Source organism: Callorhinus ursinus, unplaced genomic scaffold, assembly GCF_003265705.2.
Source record: "Callorhinus ursinus isolate GAN/ISIS: 27379988/994484 unplaced genomic scaffold, GSC_fseal_2.0 scaffold8, whole genome shotgun sequence".
Classification (NCBI taxonomy): Eukaryota; Metazoa; Chordata; class Mammalia; order Carnivora; family Otariidae; genus Callorhinus; species Callorhinus ursinus.
Window position 1 is genome coordinate 42,834,638 of NW_027397070.1, and position 23,436 is coordinate 42,858,073.

The window sequence follows — 23,436 nt, forward strand, 5'->3', positions numbered from 1 at the left end:
GACAAAGTATCACTTCCAGGAAGTATTTATAAGTTAGAGTATCCATTCTCTCGTCCCTTGCTGCTGTGACCAGTGACTAGACTATTCCTGTTGAACCCTCAATAGCCTGTGGGCCATGAGTGAGGATGAAGTCTTGGTTCTTTCTGGGAATTTAGGGTTGTTCATATAACAATATACTTTATCCCAAAAGAAACAAGCACTAGTACTGAAAGCAGTGGGGAAATGTGTATTGAAGGTGAGCAACATGTAATATCAAAATGTTTGGTAAAAAGTCATCTGCCCTAAGTTGGGAGACCTACCATGTACCTAATAAAGTTATATGTGGCTCTAAGGGAAGAAGTTGGAAAACAAACTTTACGAGTGAGTGTTGGTAATTAGCTGCATTTGGCCATTTCCTGGGTTCAGGAAATAATTTGTATGTTTACAAACAGGAATAAAAGGGAGTAGAGAGAATGTGAAAACTCATGGACTTTCAGAGATGGAAAAGAAAACTTCCTCACCACCCTAAAATGTCAAAGCTAAATGTAAGAAAATCTTTGAGCAACAAAGGCTAATTATAACTCGGCCTTGAAGCAAAGGTCAAATCAGTGTTCATTATAACTTTGTGAAAACCACTGGATGGATTGAGACCTTCAGGGCAAAAAGCAAATTAAGGGTGTGATATCCAGCAAATTGTTCATTTAGATAAAATCACTCAGAGTAAATAGCAAAAGTATGTGTTCTTCCCAGTGACATCCAATAGACTCAAGTTATCTGATATTAAAGGGGGTGGGGACATGGGAATATATGTCAGATATGAGAAATATAACACTCTAAGAAAGCGCACTGATAAAGAAATGCAGATATGGATATTGGCACATACAGCTGACTGAAATAAAGTCTATTAAGTTTCGAGGCATTTTATTGCCAGAGGAAGTAGGGTAACAAAAGGCTGAGAAAACTGCATGGCCCACAAGGAGATTCTACTGCCCTCTATTTCAAATGGGGCCAAGAAGAATAATACAAAAGGAAGAAATTTCCAGAAGGTAGAGTCAGGGCCACAGAGAACAATGGGGAAAGAAGTCCCTTCACTTTCTTCCCACCCCAAAGATGGAGGGCTTTAACCATATGTGCCCACCAGAATTTCAAAACTGCTATGGACCAGTGATTGCCATGTATCACAGTCTTTTCCAAATGGAAGTACTTTTCTATTTATACCATGCCTGTTTCATCACTGTATACTGGGAACATGTAACAAACCCAATTTTTCTTTTTGGCTCAAAGGGTTTGTATCAAGAGTAAGCACATCCAGATCTGTTGCAGAGATTGTTGTGTATCCATGCTACCCTACAATATAGAGGAAACCTGGTCCTGAGCTAAACTTTCTGACTAAATGGGAATTTGGGGCGGCTCTCCTTTGAGGTGGGAGTAAGCTTAATTTACATGAGAGAAAGAATGACCCAAACATTTGGTAAGCAGAAAAGCAAACTATGGTCAACATTATATCTTCTCACCAGTATTTCAAGTTTTCCTTTCCTTCTACTCACATAAGAGGATTGCACTTCCCTGGTCCCCCTAATTTGGGTGTGGTCATGTAACTCTTGTCCAGTGATCTATGGGAAGTGATCCAAGGCAGATGTATTTAAGCACGACCACAAACTGTCCATTCTCTGATCTTGCTACTATCACTGATGCTCTCAAATGGTCAATCTTCCATCAGCCTATAGTGCAGAGGGAGCATGGAAACCTTTATAGTTCTAAGGCACTAAGAATTTGGGTTTATTCCAAGTCCATAATATAGTCTATCCTAATGGACACTGGTATACAAGTTAAAATATATAGGAAAATAAAAGAATATAGACTATAATTCTAAACTCTTAGGGGAGAAAAGGAATGAAAAAATTAAAGATCAATCAAGAAGAAAGTACAATGGAAGACAAAAGGGAATACAGAGAGAGAGCAATAAAGGACAGCAAATAATAGGGTAGAAATAAATTTAAATGTGCAGTTGACCCTAAAACAACATGGGTCTGAATGGCATGTGTCCACTTATCTACAGATTTCTTACAGTACAGTACTGTAAATGTATTTTCTCTTCCTTATGATTTTCTAATAACATTTTTTCTCTAGCTTCAAGAAATAAATACATATAACATATAAAATATATGTTAATCACCTGCTTATGTTATTGATAATGCTTCTGGTCAACAGTAGGCTATTAGTAGTTAAGTTTTGGGGGAGTGAATGTTATAGCAGATTTTTTACTCTGTTTTGTTCAAGCATCAGATCTTGTAAGGTTATCCTGCATTAATAAGTAATCCCCAAATCTCAGTGACTTATGGAATCTGTTTCTCACACATACTGCATGCCAATCTTTGGCCTTCGATAGTCAATCTGGAACCAAGACTGAAGGAATGGCTTCAGTCTGGAACCTACAGGTATGGTGACACAGAAAAACTCAGAATAACATTGTGACTCTACAAGCTACTATTCAGAAGTAGTACATTTATTTCTACTCACTTTTAATTGGTTAAAAAAAATCATCATCATTAAGGCCAAGTCTCTTAATAGACTTAGATGTCAATGGGGTTATAATACTTCAATAGGGATAGGCTTAGAAGAGACAGGGCTTATAAGGAGGGGGTTAGGAAGGGTCACTGACTATGTTGATGATATCTACTATACCAAATATAAAACTGACCCAAATAAATGGAAATTGTCTAAACTATTCAATTTGAAGTCAATGACTGTCAGACTGGATTAAAAATAATCCAATTCTCAAAGAGGAAAAAATAAAACAAGACGAAATCAGAGAGGGAGACAAACCGTAAGAGAGACTCTTAATCACAGGAAACACACTTAAGGCTGCTGGAGGGGAGGTGGCTGGGGGTATGGGGTAACTGGGTGATGGACATTAAGGAGGGCACGTGATGTAAGGAGCACTGGGTGTTATATGAGACTGATGAATCACTGACCTCTACCTCTGAAACTAATAATACATTATACGTTAATTAATTGAATTTAAATAAAAATAAAAAGGCAAAAAAAACTAATCCAATTCTCTGCTCTTTGGACACAAAGGACAGAAAAAGTGTGAAAGTCAAAGCATGGGAAAACTAGACTAGGAAAATATTAAAGAAATCTGGTATAGCGATACTAATACCATACAAAATAGACTTTAAAGCAAAAAAGCATTTCTAGAGATAAAGATGATCACTATATAATGATAAAAGTTTCGATTCATCAGGAAAATGTAACAATCCTAGACTTTATGTACTTAGTAACATAGTCTCAAAACATATAAACAATTTCACTATCACAGAGGAAGATTTTAACTAATTTCTCATAGTAAATTAAATAGACCAAAAAATAAGAATATAAAGAATCTGAGCAACACAATTAACAAGTTTAATGAAAAGCATATATGTCTATGTGTGTGTGTGCACATGTGTATAAAATACTGTGCTCAACAGCTGCAGAATGTACATTCTTTCCAAGCACACAATATTTATGATAGTGCATAAAACTAATGTCAGTAAATTTTTAAAAATCAGTATCATACAGAACACATACTTGACAACCATAAAATTAAGTTACAAATCAATAATAGACAAGTAGAAAATACCTCCATGTGTTTGAAAATTTAAAAATTTGTGGGTCAAAAGTCATAATGGAAATCAGAAAATTCTCTGAACTGAATGATAAAGAATGTCATATTCAATACTTGTGAGATGCTGGCTGCTAAAGTCTTACTTTGAAGAAAATGGGTAATTGTATATTCCTAAGTACACACAAAAGGCTCAAAATTAATGAACTAAAAGCATTCCAACCTTAGACATTAGGGGAAAAATACAGAACAAACTTTACAAAGCAGAAAAGATATAATCAAGTTTTTTATTAAGAGAGACATTACATAATTACATGAGAAATCTTGGCCCAAACACAACCCCAGGCGGCCTGTTTTAGACCAATCCACGTATCAACAGCATCTTTTAAGGTTCAAACTCAAAACTGTAGAAGAAAAAAGAAAAAAAAAATCTGTAAGGGAATGAGGGGCAACAGAAGAGACCAATGGCAGAAGCAAAGCAAGACTGTGGTTTTAGCTGGGTCTAGCCTCAGCCCCAAATCTCCAGGAGCTCTGACGCATACACCACACCACGGTCTTTCCCACCTCAGAGCAGGGGAATGAGGTTTTTGCACCTCCATCTCACGCATTAGGCAGTCACTGCCTTACAGGCTGCTAGGGGGATAAGTAGTGCGTAACTTCCAGCTATCTCCTGATGATGCTGCTCCAATCTCCCGGAGGCAAGCCTCTTGAAAATGGTGCGGGTGCATCAGTAGCATCACATGCGGCAGTTGGAGAAGAATGAGTACACCGAGCCAACAAAAGGAGATCTGGACAGAGCACCAACATTGTCTGCTGTGCTCTACCCCCGTGCACAATTCAGGTCACTTGCTTTACACATTAGGTTCACTCCATTCTTCTGCAACTTCAGGATTCTGATTGGTCACAATTTCTACGAAAACTTAAAAGAGAAGTTAGTGCGATAAACTACAGCCTCCACGGCCACAGTTGGTTCTGAGGTCAGAACTGACACTGATCATTTCCTTTCTTTACTACCCAGCCTACATTCCCCTCACCTTGTGCCGGCACTTCTGCTGGTCTGGGTGGCTTGCATGTACTGTCTGTCACCTGAGGAGTCTGAGATTTTGGTTACCCTGCTGTTGTCTGGCCACAGTTGAGCTCTATTTGCCAATTTACAGTGAAAACTGAGGTTCGGATTACCAGGAGATAACCCAGTAGTTCACATGTGTGCCAAATATATTCTTCCCTACTACCATTACATAGCAGCAACCCCACCTCCTCATGGTTATCAAAGTCAATTACCCCTTCAAGTATGGTAACTCTTTTCTCTTCTTGCCAGTCTACTGGTACAATGAGCACAAAATGATCAATGGCCGCCACAGCCTTAAGTTTAGTGGAACTATTAATGTTTCCCCTAGTGAAGTGTCCCCTTTCTAGAAACCAAGACCTCTAGTTCTTCAACTAAAGAGCCTGAAGTTTCCAAAACTGGAAGCCAAAGCTTCCCAAGTGGGTTGCTGGAACAGAGCCATCCTTCCCACTCCTTGGTTCCCAGCAGTAACACAGAACCATACAATCATCAGTGGTTTAAGGAAAAAGTGGCAAACTTTTTCTGTAAAGTGCCAGACAGTAACTATTTTAGACTTTGTGGACCATACAGTCTTTGACACAACTACTTAATCCTGCTGATGTAGCATGACGGGAGCCACAAACAATACATAAATGATGTGTGTGGTTGTATTCCAATAATATTATGTTTGTAAAACAGCAGCAAGCCTGATTTGGCCTTGGAACCAGTTTGCCAACCTCTGCTTTAATCTATACGCGGCATCCTGAAGGAATACCTTTGTAGGATATCACCTCCAAACTGTTGCTTCAGCTGTGTTTCTGAGACCATTTCATTGCTCTATCAGGCTAGCAGCTTATGGATGATGTGGGATGTAGCAGGACCAGTTAATCCCACAGGCATCTACCCACTGCAGAACTTCTTTTTTCATAAATTGGGTCCTTTGATCTGAAGTGACAGGTGGGAGATCCCATGTCAGTAAATCAGATATCCTGTGAGTCCTTGAATAGAGGTACTGACCAAGTTGATACAGGCAGGAAAAGTAAATGCACACTTAGAAAACACATCAGAATGAATTGCTGCCCCATCATGAAGGGGTCTGATGTAATCACGTGCCACTAAGTGACTGGTTGGTCTCCTCAAAGAGTCACACACTAAAAGGGCTTGGCGTCAGTGTCTGTGGTTGACAGGGAGGGTGGAAGCAGCAGCAAGGTCAGTTTTGATGAGGGATGCCATGCTTTTGTGCCCACGCAGAGCCTTCATCTGTGCCACCATGGCTACTGCACTCGAGTCCATGACCTCAGTACTGTGGTGGCCAATGACTGTGGCCGGTTGGTACCTGCACTGCAGTCTGGGTAGATGGCAGGCATTCGGTGACTTGTTTGCACGTGTCTCCTGCCCCTTTACTATCCTACCTGCTATGCAAGCATCAGAGCAGCCTCATATGCAGGGACTAATCAGTCAGGACCTTGACACCAAATGGTCTAGGTTCAGATGCCGGTCAGTCAGAGTACTGTCATGGAACATCAGCTGCTTTTATTGTTGTTTTGTTTTTTTTACGCAGCCTCACTGAGATATAATTTGCACACCATAAAATTCACCCATTTTAAGTATATAATTAAATTAATTTTATTATATTTATAGTTGTACAACCATCATCACAACCTGATTTTAGAACATTTCCATTACCCTAAAAAACCCTCGTGTCCATTTATAGCCATTCTCCAGTCTCATTCCCAGCACTAGGTAGCCACACTGTACAGGAGGTTCTAGCCAGTGAAAGGCAAGAGAAAGAGTTAAAAGTTACAAGGACTGGAGAGGAAGAATCAGAACTGTTATTATTCAAAGATGTAGAGAAAAAAAACAATAATTTATAGATAAATTACTGGAATGACAATGTTGTGCAGTTACTGTATTTGGAATCAAAATCAAGACATACAAGTCCTTTAAATACACCATCAAAACATAGCTTTTAAAATATAAAACCTAAGAAAAAAGATTTACATTTACAATAGTATATAAAAATGAGGTAGTTAGGAATAACTCTTACCAAAAATGTGTAGGACCTTCTTGAGGAAAATGGTCATACTTTCTTGAAGGACTTCTATAAATGGGTAGTTATGCTATGTTTATATATACATAGACCCAACACTGCAAAGATGTCACTTCTCCTCAAACTGATTTATAGATTCAATTCAATCCCAGTTAAAAGTCTAAGAAGTTTTGGGTGTTTGTTTTGTTTTCTTGGTTGGTGACTCAAGAAGCTGTTTCCAAAACTTCTATGGAAGAACAAAGGCCCAAGAATAGTTAGGACACTCCTGAAGAAAAAGAATAAAGCAGGAATCTTGTTCTATTAGATATCAAGGCTTATAACTATCTTCATAAGGCCAAATTGTACCTGTCTGGAAACATATAAAAACAGATTGATATATCAGAACAGAGAACTCATACATGCAAACTTGATTTATGACAGAAGTGATAACATGGATCGGATCAGTGGGTTAAGAGCCTTTCAATAAATGGTGCCATAAAAATTGTTTATCCAAATAGTTAGATATGAAATTGGAAATCAATCTGTCATCATCAAATAGAGTTAAATTGTGGATATGGTATGATGAAGAAATTCCACTCCTAGGCATATATGCTGGAGAAACCCTTGCACATTTTCACCAGAGCTTATGTACAAGAAGGTTTACATGCAATATTATACATAAGATCAAAAGATAAGGGAAGAATCCATAAATTATTTGTAATTTGTTCACACTATGGACATATAATACAGTAGAGAATATGAATTCATGCAGCTGTGTGAATCCAAACTTCCAAACATAATATCAACAAGAAAAACTACCCAAATAGTCTATAGTGCATGATTTCATCTATATTGAGTAAATAAACACATAATACAAGATAATATATAACTTGGGAATACGTGTATCTGTAGTTAAAATGCAAAAATAAAATCAGGGGAGTGATAATCAAATATCCAAAACGCCTTGATGAGTTAGGGTAGGGAACTGGTTTATGCAGGGTGAGGCCTGAAATCAGGGAAAAGCACTTCAAAATTTAATGGTAACATTCTATTTCTTAGGTTGGGTGATAGGTCTAGAACTTTTTTTTTTTTTAAGATTTTATTTATTTATGTGAGAGAGAGAATGAGATAGAGAGAGCATGAGAAGGGGGAGGGTCAGAGGGAGAAGCAGACTCCCTGCTGAGCAGGGAGCCCAATGCGGGACTCGATCCCGGGACTCCAGGATCATGACCTGAGCTGAAGGCAGTCGCCCAACCAACTGAGCCACCCAGGCGCCCCTAGGTCTAGAACTTTTTTAAAATTTGCTGCTTTTATACTTTAAACATAAAAACATTCTTTTGTATGCATTAAACATTTAGTAAAATTGTTGCACATACATTGTTGGGTCTGGATGAACCCCTATTCAAATCTGACTTAAATGTGCACAGAGACACCAGGAAGGTATGAAAAGATTTATTAATCATATAATAAGGCTTTCTGGGGAGAACAGGGTAGCTCCCAAGCAGGCTCAAAAATGGCTTGAGAGAGCAGGAAAAGACTGGTGTGAGGTTTTTAGGGTGACTAGGGAGGGTGATTACGGCAAGGGTTTGAAGTTCCTCATGGTTTGAAGTTCCACAGGCACAAAGGAAAGATCACTCAGGCCCATATGTGGGACAGATGGCCAAGAGGGAGAGATGAGGCTTAAAAGATGTCAGTTAAACATCAAAAAATAGAGTCGCACTCTTCATTACAAAAATATTTTAAACAAAACTGTGTAAGAAAACAAAAGGGATATCTGCCGTGTTTGAAGTACTATGTCTGCAGAGAAAAGAATGTTACTTCTCCCTTTTAGATACCACTTCTCCCATTCTTCTCCCAGGAATACACCACTAGAGGAATAACCATGGTTGGTAGAAAATTCAAATTCTTTACTATTCCACAGAAGAAACTCAATATCAAGAGGAATTATTACAGTAACATAAAGTTAGATATCAAGTCCTGTAGAGTGAAAAAAATGAGAATTGCTCATGATGTTTAAAAGTTCCTGGGATTATGCAGTAGTATAAATATCAGCTGGGTCTCTCTGGCACCTGAGCTGAGCCCAAAAGGAATCATTTGCTTTACCACCATGGTAGAGAAGAAATTTTGCAACCTTACACTGACTAACTGCAAATAAGTACCAAGCTTGAAGACTTCTCCCCAAAGAAAGTATTTCATTCCTACTGAAAAGACAGACAATGAATTATAAGTGTACATCAATTTTTGAGACACCTACTGGGTACTGCTGCAGACATGAAGATGGAAAAGATTTAATCTGTGCTCTTTAGGGGCTCACAGTTTCTTGTATTACTTTTGCAGTCTAAGGTGTGAAAATCTGGATTTACAGAAAAGCTACAGCCAGATTGATGGCTCAAATGATAAAATAATTCATCGGGCTGCTTTCAACATACTTCAGTATTAAAGAATACATGAGAACCATTAGAAACTGTATCCTATTGCATGATAAATGCTCACAGAAGAAGGAAATACCCATGCTTAAGAAAATTCTTAAGAGAGCCTGAGCACAACATTTAGTTTGATCCATAGTATCAGGTGAGTATAATTATAATATTGTAAAAATACTTATGTACCAAGTGGTGTTCTAAGCTCTCTAAATACTAATATATTTAAGGGTTTTACAGTACTTAATTTATTTAATAATACTCAAGGAAAACCTATAAGGTAAGAGGTAATATTTGTACCATTTTCCAAGTGGGTATCAAAAGCCACAGAGAAGTTAATTTGTCCAAGGTCTTAGCAGCAGCTAAGAGCCAACCTGGCTCCAGTGGCAGCAATATGGAGGACAGGTGCCCAAATCGTAACCAGAAATGGAGGACAAGCCACCACCACAGGAATGTTGGGAGAGTTGGCCGACTGAGGACCACACATGTGCACAGGAGAGGGTAAGAGGTGACAGACCCAAGATGGCCACAGAACAGAAGTGCAGAGCAAACACCCCATGAGCCCAGCAGCCTAAACTGATGTCCTCCAGAACTTTTGTTAATGTGTACCATGGCCCTGCCCTTTTGGGAACACCTAAGACACATGAATGAGGAAAGCCTAAGGTCCTACCATTTGCTGGATGGGGCTGAAAACCAAGGAGCAAACTACTCAGATGATCTTACCCAGGACCCCTAACCGGGTGTCCTCAGGTACATTTTATGTTCTCAATGCATAAATATATAAACATATGTGGGTACATGTAATATAATTTCTTTCCATGTAAGATATATGCTTTAACTCCTTTCCTGGGTGTTAGGTTCCTTTTCTATAAGATTAGATTCCTTTCAGATTCCTTTCAGCTCCATACTTTTGTCTCTAAGTAAGTGACTTGGGCATTTTGCTGAACATCTTTCAGGAAAGATCACTATTCTAAAACAGCCCTCAGTTATGGGGCGCCTGGGTGACTCAGCTAGTTAAGCGTCCAACTCTTGGTTTTGAACCCCACATCAAGCCCTGCATTGCGCTCTACACTCAGCACAGAGTCTGCTTTTGCCTCTTCCTCTGTTCCTCCCCCAGCTCAAGCACGTGCACGCTCTTTCTCTCAAATAAAAATCTTAAAATTCCCTCATTCTGTTTGTTAATTTCCATCCTGGTGGCCACCACCCAGCTGGTGGTGGCTTGTCCTCCATTTCTGGTTACGATTTGGGCACCTGTCCTCCATATTGCTGCCACTGGAGCCAGGTTGGCTCTTAGCTGCTGCTAAGTGTCAGTGTCCACTATTCCTGGACTCTCTGCTCACTGGTCTATCAACTTCGCCCTCTCCCAAGTTATTACTGCCCCTTCCACGCCACCCATTCAATGAATTTCATGATTCTGAAATCTTCAAGGGTTTCCACCGCCAATGTGAAAAACATTCTCCATAATATGACTTTAACCAATTTAGTCTTCTCTCTAGCTTCCACTCCATTCTCTACCTCCCTTAACTGCAAAATACTTCTTGGAAGTTTTCCACATTACCTGTTCCCACTTCCTTACTTCCCATTCTCTCTTCCATCCATTCCAATTCAGCTTTATCCCCAATCCTCCTCTGAAGTGACTTTCATGTGGCCAAACACAATAACCAGTCCTCTAGTCTCTTCTCACATAAAGTCTCAAGCATCTGATGCAGGTGAACATTCTCTTCTTGAAAATCTTTTTTTCCCTTGATTTCCATGTATGATGCCATTCAGGATAAAACCTTTATGGGTTTTGTTTTTACTCTGATTTCTACCTAGCTTCCTTTGAAGCATATACTCATTTGTCTTCTATCCTCTTCATACTGCCACCTTAAGAATATTGATTTTGCCTTATATATCAACATAATCAGCTGCTTACTAATATAACCACATGAACAGCAAGATCTCAGAAAGTTTCCTAAAACACAATGGACTGTTGGCTCTGTGGCTTAGAGCTATTATCTTTCCTGAGTATCTGCTTAATTGTCCTAAAAGCAACACTACCGCTTTTCAAGATTAAATCCCAACAGAATTGACCACTTCCTCCTCTGTGCTCCCAATGCCATGCCCTTACATCTCTCAAAGCTCCCAAACCCTCCATTCCCCTCACTGGCTTATAGCTCTGCCTTAATCTACCAGGTTGAGAGTTTTGAGAGCTCCCTGAGGCTACAGAATATGTCTGGGTTTGTGTTTGTGTGTGGTGGTTCTGATAAGTTGCTCAGTGTCCACTATTTAGTAGCCACCCAAATAATACATGGGAAATACTTGAATCAAGGCTTGAATGAACCAGGCCAGGAAGAGTAGTAAAAGAAGTTGATGGTTGTTGCTACAGAAGCCCATGGAAGAGGAGAGCTGGCTGGTCACCCTGTAACCCTGGCTTGGCTACACTGAACATAATAAGCTTGTTCACGTGCTTTGAGTCTCTGGTTGTTGCAAGTACCTCTGGGGTGGAGAAATGTGTTCCTCTGAGGCCTCACACACTGTTCCCATCCACATCTCACCTCATTTGGCTGAAGAAAAAGCGCTGAGGCAAAAAGGCATGAGTTGAGTCCCAAATTCACCATTAACTATAAGGACATTTCGGAGCCACAAAAGCCCATCTGTCAAATGTAAATGACTGTCTGGATTCAAAAGGCTATTGTAAAGCTCAAATGAAGACTCAGCTGACTGCACTCTTATATTTGTATTTTGAAATTCTAGCAGAGTGCTTAGGATATAAATGGTGCTCAGTAATGTTTGTTAAACGAACAAAAGGAGATCAACCCGTTCTGTCTTCTATCCCCCCACCCCCTGGCCCCGCCCCACTGGCAACCAGCACAACTCTGAGATCTTGGGATCACTCACTGAGGTTTCTGCCTCTTTCTCATTGCTCCTTCTAATCTGTCTTCCTATCTGGTTAGTTTCCTTTTCAAATCATGCTTCTCTCTCCCCCTCTCTGTTCTGCTCTGTCTCTACCCTGCCTCAGTCAGCACCTCACCATTTCTCACGTGTTTTCCTTCTACTGATAATGGACTTTTTGGTTGATTTGTTTTTTACTGCTATGACTCATGCTATTATGTGGCTATGAACAATCTTATGCATGTATTTTGATGCACAGGCATACACTTGTTTTTAAATTAATTGTGCCAATTTATACCCCACCAGGAGCGTGTGAGATTTCTAGGTATTCCGCATCCTTGCCAATTCCTACTATTTTCTTCTTTTTAAAAATATTTTAGCCATTCTGCTAGACAGGCAGTGGTATCTCACTGTGGTTTTAATTTGCATTTCTTTCTCTGATTAATGAGGCTGGGCCCTTTTCACATTTGTATTGACAGTTTGGATATCCTCCTTTGTGAAGCCTTTCTCCTTTTACTTTTGATTCATAAGAAGTTCATTTTATAGTCTGGACACAAGCCCTTTAATGACTTTATGTGTGGCAATAAAGTCCTTCCAGTTTAAAGCTTGTCTTTTCTCTTTCTTAGTGTTATCTTTTGATGAACCTAAGTTCCTCATTTTAATATTGTCCAATTTATCAATATTTTCCTTTAGGGGCGTCTGGGTGGCGAAGTCAGTTGAGCATCCAACTCTTGGTTTTGGCTCAGGTCGTGATCTCGGGGTTGTGAGACTGAGGCCTTTGTCAGGCTCTGTGCTGAGCTACTTAAGACTCTGCCCCACCACCCCCTCTCAAATAAATACATCTTTAAAAAAGTTTTTTCTTTTATAGTAAATTATTTTATTTCCTATTTAATAATTATTTTTCTTCTGAATTAATGTATTATCTAATATTACCTAAGATTTTTAAAATCTCTTACATGGAGACATACAGCTAATGGAATACCGATTTCATGTGGTATGGGATAAGAATCAAGATTCCATTTTTGGGGCATGTGCATATTTCTTTGTCCTAGCTATATATCTAAATCTTCCTTTACATCATGCTCTATGTTTTTAATTTTTTTTTTCATAACTCAGGTATTGAGATGTATGGGTCTTTTTTCCTTAATCTTTTATTTTTTACCTTGTCTATTCATCTATCCTTGCACATATACCTTAACCTGTCTTGGGCAAATCTTGGGCCTTTGAACTTCCAACATAAACTTTAGAATCATCTTCTCAAATTTCACAAAACAGTTGTTGGAATTGTGACTGGAGTGTATTAAATTTATAGATCATGTTGGATTGAAATGACATCTGTATGATTTTGAATCCTATAATCCATGAAATGGTATATATCATTACCTTTATTTTAGGTCACTTTTTAAAATTTTATTTATTTGTCAGAGAGAGAGCGAGAGCACAAGCCGGGGGAGCGGCAGGCAGAGCAGGCAGAGGGAGAAGCAGGCTTCCCGCGGAGCAGGAAGTGCAATGTGTGGCTCGATCCCAGGACCCTGGGATCATGACCTGAGCTGAAGGCAGACGCTGGACTGACTAAGCCACCCAGGCATCCCATTTTTTTTTTTTAATTTTAGGTCACTTTTAACCTCAATGTTTTCTAATTTTCTTTTTAATTTTCTAATTTTCTGTGAAGAATTCTTGAATACCTTTTATTTGATGCAAAATATTGGGTTGCAATATGTAAAATATTATAAATGATATTGTTTCTAAAATTAACTTTCAATTTTTTACCTTGCTTTATAGAAATACAATTGATTCTTGTCTACAGATCTTAAATTACAAAGTTGTTAAACTCATTAATTCTAAAAACTCATCTGTGGAGCTTTTTGGATTCTTCAATCACGTTCAAATAATGACGTTTTAAATTTTCTTCCCAATCTGTCACCAATTATTTTCATCTTTTTGCCTTACTAGATTGGCTAGGACTTCCAGTACATTGTTGAATATAAGTGGTAATTGTGGGGATAGTGTGGTAATCCTTGATCTAATCTCAAAGGGAATGACTTCAACATTTCACCATTAATTAAGCCCGACATATTTTGCAGGCTTTTTATAGATAAACTTGCATCAGAATAAAAAATTTCCCCTCCATTTTTATTATTAATATGCTAGACAATAAAAATACTCCCCCTTGCTGGTTTTTTTTTTAAGATTTTATTTATTCGAAAGTGGGAGAGAGCATGAGTAGGGGAGGGGACAGAGAGAGAGGGAAAAGCAGATTCCCCACTGAGCGGGAGTCCTATGTGGAGCTCCATCCCGGACCCTGAGATCATGACCTGAGCCAAGGGCAAATGCTTAACCACCTGAGTCACCCAGGCAACCGCCCATTGCTGTTTTTATAGTTATTTTCCTTTTCATTGGTTTTCAGCAAATTTTTTATAATGTGCATTTATTACTATTATTGCTATTACTATTCTACATGTAGTTTGTAACAATTCTTGAATTTGCAGTTTGATATCTTTCATGAGATTTGGCAAATTCTCAACCATTAGTTTGTTCAAACGTTGCTTCTGCCCCATTCATTTCATACCTGCTTTCTAGGACTTTGATTGTATGTAGGTTAGACCTTGTCATGGTATCTTCTTTGTATTTTACCTTCTCATCACTATTTTTCATCATTTCATGTCTCCATGTTTTATTCTGGATATTTTTTTCCAGAACTTTCTTTCAGTTTGGTAATTTTCTGTTCAGTTGTGCTTTGTTTCTTATTATTTTACCTGAGTTTTAAATATTTGTTATATTTTTCATATTAGAATATCTTTTGGTTCCTTTTCAAATTTACTAGTCTTTCCTAGTTTCCAGTTCTTTGCCAAAATTAAAAATCTTGTCTTTTATTATCTTAAATCTATTAAGCACAGTTTTCTAAGTCTCTGGCTGGTAACTTCAATAGCTTGAGTCCCCATGAACCTAGTACTTGTTGTTTCTACTGGTTCTTGTTTATGTTGTCTCTTTGTGTGCTTGGTTATTTCTTTTAAAATTCTGTTTAACATTACATTTGCAAATTTAATTAACTTGTGGCCTAAGACACTGTTTTCATTCTCCAGAGAGAATTTCACTTTTTTTTTTCTGCCAGTGCCTAGAGGCAACAGCAATCCAAAATACCTTCATCCAAATTCAGGGATGAGATAATGTTTTGTTTTGTTTTTTTTTAAACAGAGCTTCTGAGGGGTGCCTGGGTGGCTCAGTCGTTAAGCGTCTGCCTTCGGCTCAGGTCATGATCCCAAGGTCCTGGGATCGAGCCCCGCCTCAGGCTCCCTGCTCAGCGGGAAGCCTGCTTCTCCCTCTCCCACTCTCTGCTTGTGTTCCCTCTCTCGCTGTGTCTCCCTCTCTCTCTGTCAAATAAATAAATAAAATCTTAAAAAAAAAATATTTAAACAGAGCTTCTGAGAATACCATAAAATTCACCTGCTTGTAGTGTACAATTCAAGAGTTTTTAGTATATTCATAGAGCTCTGTAACCCTTACCACTATCTAAATTTAAGACATTCTCATCACTCCAAAAAGAAACTTCATACCAATTAGTACTCACTCTCCATTCTCTGCCCAACTCTAGGCAACCACTCAACTACTTTTGGTCTCCATAGATTTGCACTTTCTAGACATTCCATACAAAGAGAAATCATACAATACATGGCATTTTGTGACTGCATTTTTTTCATTTAGCATGTTTTCAAGGTTCATCCACGTTGTAGCATGCAAGAGTACTACATTCTTTTTTATTGCTGAATAATATTCCATTGTATGGATATACCACTTGTTTATCCATTCATCAGCTTATATACTTTGGATTATTTCCACTTTTAGTTATTATAAATAATACTACTTACTATGAATACCTGTGTAGAAATTTCTATGTGGATATATGTTTTAATTTCTCTTGGGTATATGAGCTGTTAGTCATATGGCAACTCTGTGTTTAAAATTTTAAGGAACTGCCAACCTATTTTCAAGGTGAATGGATTCTAGGATGTTTCTCCAAGTATCAGTCAGTGAAGCTTTCTAACTGTCCAATCCAAAGCCATGATAGTCTACTAGGTACCCCTTTTGGTGGGCCCTGGATCCCAACTTTTTTATTATTATACCTCCAACAATGTCATAAGTACTGCATAATCTCTTAGCACCTCAGCTACCACTTCTAAAATTAGAAACTGACTTAGTCCATTCAGGCTGCTATAACAGAATATGATACCCTAGGTGGCTTATATGCAACAGACATTTATTTCTCACAATTTCGGAAGCTAAAGTCCGAGATCAAGGTCTGGAGAAACTCAGTGTAAAAGCCCACTTCCTTGTTCAGTCTTCTGGCTGTAACCTCACATGGCAGGAAGGGGGAGAGAGCTCTGTGGGGCCTCTTTTATAAGGGCACTGATCTCATTCATGAGGGTTCCATTGTCATGACCTAATCATCTGGTCCCATGATGGACACTGATCCCATCATGAGGATTAGGTTTCAACATGAATCTGGGGGGAGATAACAAACATTCAGCCTACAGCAGAAACACTTCCTGGGCAACACCAAATTCCATGCTCAGCTCTCTAGATTCCTTTTTTCTCTCCATTCTCAGCCTGCTAATTATTCTCTATCTTGTTATATCTTTTATGCCTTCAAGTAGATTTTTTTGTTGTAAATTTTACTTAGATTTTCTGGTTTTCTCAGAGTTTGATCTGAATCACCTGGTCTATCACTATTGATACTAGAGGTCCTGTAGTTCTCTCTTTAGTTGTCAGTTTGCGCCAACTCCACTGCAAATTCCTTGAGGAAAAGGACCGTATCTTGGTCATTTTGTAGCACCAGATCCTGTCAGCAAGCAGACGCTTTATAAATGTTTACATCAGTCTAGGTTATTGCTTTCTAGTATGAAACAGATTCTAAGTGATCTAAGCTGCTCACACAATCTGGGAAAGCCAGAGAGCCAAGTCTAGTAACCATGAAGCCAGAGCATACCTAGCTCCACAGATGGGTCCAGGGTAGACATGGCCACTGCCACTGACAGGCCCAGACACAGCAGCTTATATGACGGATACCACCAACACTGGATCCTGGGCACCAACACCACATCTGCTTCTCAGTAAAGCAGTGGTATTGTTGCTGCTGAACAGGAAGACCCACAGGAAAAGGGACGGAAATAAAGACTGGGGAAAGCTGAGGAAGAGAAGGCACAACAAGGACATGATGTTTTGAAGAAAACTGGTTTTGTAAAGGAATTGATAAGGAAATTCAATCTATTTTCAGTATTTCAAAAACTGAAAAAGAAATCCTGCAGAACTGGAGAGTAGTTTTCTTGATTCCCAGGGTCATTCCAAAGTGAATTAATACATTTCCAAAGACTGAGTAGATGATACAAATGAATAAAAGGATCCAGAAAGATAGATTCCACTGTAATCACCCCACCCCTCCTCTTCTTTGCCTTGGCATGCCCTGCTCAAGAAGACTATGATCTGTTTCACACACTCCTCTTTTCCAGAATCCCCAAATTCCTTCCCTGTCATCAGGTTCTGAGCAATTTAAATTTCACTGCTTTTCAGAAGGATTTCCTCAGAAGCTGCTATGTGAGCCAAAGGTCCCAACAACTTCTATGTCAATGCCTTTCAAATACAACTAGAGATTTGTTACCTACTTAGAAATAGCTTTTATAAGAGTGTTTCTTCAGAAGCATGGGACTTCTTAGGGACTGTCATCTGGTTTTAGCCATCCTGCCCACAGGGCATCAATTCCAAAAGTAAGGAGTAACTCTGGAGAGGCCTAGGAAGGTCTGACTTTGCCATAAAGTAATTTTTTTTAATATATTTTGTTATTTACCAAAAGATCTGTATGCAATATCCCAAAGCCAGATGACTACTTCATCTCATTTCTTAACTGCATTTTATGAGATTCCTAGGCAGTCTGTCATCTTCTTTTCCCCTGTTTAGAATCTTCCTATATTTGTTGTATTATGTCCAGGGATTTCAGTTAAGAGGGAGTACTAGGGGATACTCTTACTCCATCTTGGCCAGAACGAGAAGTCCTCTACTCATACATTTTTAAAGCGATGGACATCATTTTAACATATATAAATACATAAATGTCAAAGCTTTCGTTTAAACATATAAACTACCTCTTTTTCTTTTCTTCAAAATTACAAATAACATTGTAAAGAACATGTGAATATTTACTTCACAGAGGTGGAAATGTTAGGTCAAAGGGATACCCATTTTAAATTTTGATAAATTTATAAATTCACATCAAACTTATTAATACCAACAATGAATGAGTGTGTATATTTGTGCATATTTTCACTAATCATTTCACTAACTGCACATTAGTGTTTTAATCTTTGACAATCCAACAAGCAGAAAATACTATTTAAATTCTCACTGACTCATATTTCTTTGGATATTATTAAGTTTGAGAAGAATTTATGTTTAAGTAGTAACTTGTGTATCGTTTTATATCATTAAATATTTTAGTGAGTTGATATATATGCATAAGCTTATCATTTGCTTTTCAAACATATTTAAGATGTCTTATTTTCTTAATGAAAGATTATGATGATGATGATGATGGTTATTTGTGAGATATTTCTACATTTTTCCTATCATACTCAGATAGGACTTCTCCAAAATAATAAAATCTCCTTGTGGTAAGCAGGATAATCCCCCACCACTCCCAAAGATGTCCACATTCTAATCACTAGAACTGAATATATTATTTTTTTTTAAGATTTTATTTATTTATTTATTTATTTGAGAGAGAGAGACACAGTGAGAGAAGGAACACAAGCAGGCGGGAGTGGGAGAGGGAGAAGCAGGCCTCCCACAGAGCAGGGAGCCCAATGCGGGGCTCGATCCCAGGACCCCGGGATCATGACCTGAGCCGAAGGCAGACACCTAACGACTGAGCCACCCAGGCGCCCTGAATTGAATATATTATCTTACAGAGCAAAAAGGAATTACAGTTGCAGATAGAATAAAGGTAGCGAATAGTTTACCTTAATAGGTAGATTATCCGGGTGATCACAATGGAGTCACCATCCTTAAAAGTGGGAAAGGGCAGCAGAAGAAAAGGTCAGAGTGATATGATGAGATGTGAGAAGGGCACCACCCTCCATTGCCAGCTTTGAAGATGGGGGAAGGGGCCACAAGCCAAGGAATGGAGATGGACTTTAGAAGCAGGAAAAGGCAAGAAAACAGATTTTCCCTGAGAGCCTCCAGAAAGGAGTGCAGCCCTGAGAACACCCTGATCTTAGCCCAGTGACACTCTTGTCAGACTTCTGACCTCCAGAGCTGTAAAATAATAAATCTGTGCTGTTTCAAGTCACTAAGTTTATGGTAATTTGTTACACAACAGTAGAAAACTAATACAGATAGTAAAATGACACACAGATATTACCAAAAAATGTGGAAGTGGGACAGAGTCTGGGAAGCACTGTGTGCCGAGAGGATACTAAGAGACACGCGTATGTCCGGAGTTGCAACTGCCAGTCACAAGTAGGGTTACCTAGGAGGTAGACAAAATGAGAAATGTCATTCATTGCTGAAACCTTCTCTTAACCTAACCACGTATGGCAAACTGAGGTTAACCAGACTGAGGCACCTTTCTCTCTCTGGCCCTGGTAGGCCCACATTAGGAGACCACCATAGCAATTCCAAAGTCCCTGTGTTAAATTCAAAATTGCACCTCACTACCAATCAATATAATTTTAAACACGTGACAGGAATGTTCCTCCAACAGTGAAAAGCACATGGGAGTGGTTATTCATTGAAATCCCGGAAATAAGGCACTATAAAAAAGGATTGGTAATATGCTAATGGGCTCTAGGGAAACCCCAGTAAATTGAAATTATATGAATCATGTTGAAATTACAGGGAGAAAGAAGACACCTGTTCTCTATTCTGTGACTAGTGATGAGGGCTGAGAAGCCCCACCACTTTCCTCTTTATGAAGGTTGACTTACTAAAGGTAAAAAGCTGGGTAGACCCACCATTCCAAGTATTTATAGTGGCAACCATCATTTTGCCTGCACAGTGGCTACCTGGTCTAAAGCTATGTTTTTGTGTATAGCAGCCATGTACACTACTACAAAAGTAATAGGGAGCTAAGAAGGAAGCAACACTGATATACACTGATTACCATAAAATAACAGAAAACAAGTTTAAACCAATTTACTAATATTGTTGTTCTTTGGGGGGAAAACTACTGCTGTGTATATATAGAGGTATACACACAAATATATACACGTGGATTACATATATCTGACAGATGATATTTTCTGAAGATATCTTCCATTCCACATTCTCTTATGCCAGGTGACATTGCCATTCTGCCATCAAGAGATGGAGTCTAATTCCCCTCCCCTTGAACCTGGGCTCAGCTGGCCTTAGTGGTTTGCATGTAACTAACAGAATGCAACAATAATGAACCTGGGTTACTTCCAAGTCTAGATAGATAAGAAGAAGAAAGAAGTAATAGTAGTGGCAGTAGTAGAAGTAGTTTCTACCTGGTTGACTTGGAACTCAGTCTCCAGATATTCTCTTTCAGAACACTCCCTTAGGAGAATGTTCTATGCTATGAGAAGCACGGAGGGGCCCCCCGGAGGGGCCATGAGTAGATACCATGACAGTCATTCTAGGCTAAAAGCTAAGTATGTGCATAACGAAGCCTCAAGATAATCCTAGTCCCAGGGCATTCATAATTCCTGCCCAATGAGTAGGAAATATGAGAATATGAGTAGGAATATAAGATATGACTGAGGACTAAAGCAAAGTAGTAGAAAAAATTATTAGGTGATAGAATAGAGACATTTAAGAGACAAACTAAGTTCTTAGTGAATTCTGGTAGTGGGGGCTGAGGAAGAGGAATATATATAGAGGTGAATATCATATATATTATATTGTAGAATGAAGAACAAAGCTTGAAAAATAACTCAAGTGTGGTTTTGGACATGTAGAATTAGAAGTATGTAGGAGGGAGTACTGAAAAATACAGATTAATGGACAGACCAAAAAAAAAAATCATGAAGGAAAATGAGAAAGGACTAACAAAAAAGGAGGAGGAGGAAGAGGAAGGGGGGGGGTGGAGAAGCAAGCAAGCACAATGGGTTTACAACAGACAACATGGTTTCCAAAAAGCAGGAAGTCAGCTTTGGTAGCATATACTATAGAACAGTCAGGGTGGATAAAGACGAAAAAATATTAGATTTAGAAAGTAGTGGGTCACTGATGCTATCAGCAAGGGAAACTGAAGGAACAGATAGAGAATCTGAAGCATCAAATTATTTTTTCAAGAGCATTATCTGCGGAGAAAATTAAGTGTATCCGTGTTACTTTAAAACCTTCTTCTGAATGCTATTCTATAAAGATTAGTAATATTTATCAGAAGATATAATCCACCTTGAAGATGTTATAGTAATTATGGGATATATATAACAACATGCTGTTTTTACATAACATTGCTACAAGGAAAGAGGATGCATTACTTGAGTTCATTCCAGTAATTTTGCTGGGTTTAAGAGCACTGAATCCAATATTTTCTGTCTAACTCCAACTGGGCCAACAGGGCAATTAGTATATATCACAGGCCACCAGAGATAAATTTTATAATCCCTCCCAAACACAGACCACTTTGTGTTTACAATTAAGTGGCCTTTGTCTGTGGCCTCGTTAGTATAATTGGACTTCACTCAGATTGGAAGGCCTACCTCCCAGTCCAAAGCTTTATCCAAATTATTGTGTTTATGGACCAGACTGAGGATTGCAAAAGCAAACAACCTGTACAAGGTCACTAAGCAAATCAAAGGAGTTGTCTGGATTCCAACTGAGGTCTAACTGGTTCCAAGACCTAATCCTTCCATTGTTACACCAAAGTCAGCTTGTACTCCCTTGAGCAATGGAACAAAGTCCTCACTCTCACGGCAATCAGTGTAGAAGGGAACACACGTAGAGAACACAAACGAGTATCCTGTGAGCAGTAATATACTAAGGTACGTAAAAAGAGCTCTAAGTAAACAGAGTAACACGGCGGTAACTACTTTGGAGTCCCTACCATTTGGCAGACATTGTGCTGAACTCTTTATATATCCTTAAGTCAACTATGTGAAATAGGAATTAAGTCCATTTTACAAACTAAGAAACTGACGCACCGAGATTCCGAAAATCGCACAATTAAGGAACTACATTTCGTCCCAGGGACCGCAGTACGCAGGCTCTGTAACTATCCACATTTGGGTTAGAATCTGGCTCTGACGTAGGATCATTTTGTTACCTCCCGCAAGGGTCACCCTCGACGAGGACTGCCTGAAGACTCCCAATCCCCCGGCCATCCCTTGAGCGCCAGGGTCCCTGCCTTCAGCCCCGCGAATCACAGATTCTCCGCATCACGATCCCGCCCCTTCCAGAACCACACTTCTTCCTCAGGTCTCTCTGCTCTCACCTCTCCATCATCAACAAGGGGACAAGCATCGGCGCGTGTACAAACACGACTGAAGTCTCCAACTCGCTTGGTCGCCCCAACAGAGCTAGCGTGGCCTCCCGAATCTCAGCAGCTCAAGCTCCCTGGCGACGAGGACGTCATACACTCCTCGCTTTTTCGCAGTCCCGGCGTTCGCGGTCCTCTCCTGATAGACTTCCGCCAGGCGGAAGCAATCGGCCCCTCGCAACATACTGGCGCCTCCGCCCGGAAACTCAAGCGTCAACGCTTTGGTTCCGGCGCGTCGGCCAGTAATTGTGATTTAGAGACTTGAATTGGGTTCGCCGTCATCTGATATGGAAACCCCCATGTTCTGGACTAACGTCTTTTTAGAACACTCCCTTGCACATAGATACTCGATAAAATCATCTAAGAAAAAAAATTATTTTGAAGCCAGTACTCTAGGCTCTGTGGCTATTTGTGGGATGGGGAGCTTGCCAGCTTAATAACATATATATATATATATCTATACATATATATATATATTTTTTAAGTGCTATGAATGGTTAGGTCGAATGGTAATCAGTGTAATATCTTGTTATCATTGGACCTTTAATAGCAGTGCTTTTGCTGCCAGATGGCCTGTAATCATTTATGAATCTATTTTCTACTCATTCAGTAACCCTCCAGCACACCTTTTTGTGGATCATTGAAAGGCTAAAGGAACACAGAGATGAAAACAGATTAAAGCTGGCAGTTAAACGGGCATACAAATCAATGTGTGCATTTGGCAGTTTAGGGCACAGCACCCACATGTACCATTTGCCAGGAGGAGTCAGAGAAAGCCTCACCTATCAAGTACTATTTGAGATGACATGATAGTATAGAGTGAAGGTGACATGGAGTAACATTTCCCATGCTATCCCTGAAACCTTTCCATCTGTACTTGCCTCTCTTGCCACTGAAACGTCCCTGGTTTAATCCCCTATTATTTTTCCACCTACTAAAGTGTTCCTAAGCAGTCTCCAATGCTTTTAGGCTGCTCCAATAACACTAATG

The 23,436-nt window shown here is 39.2% G+C and overlaps 1 long non-coding RNA gene across 2 annotated transcripts; it reads right to left on the bottom strand.

The window, feature by feature from the left end:
- Nucleotides 1-3,854: 3,854 nt before the first annotated feature.
- On the bottom strand, nt 3,855-22,813 carry LOC112822241 (uncharacterized). Of its 2 annotated transcripts, none has more exons than XR_012379061.1 (2): nt 22,402-22,813; nt 3,855-6,907 (listed from the first exon to the last, which is right to left on the bottom strand). It is a non-coding gene; the product is annotated as an uncharacterized lncRNA (long non-coding RNA). The 2 variants fall into 2 exon arrangements; XR_012379060.1 differs by having other exon boundaries at nt 3,855-7,030.
- Between the last annotated feature and the right edge of the window lie 623 nt (nt 22,814-23,436).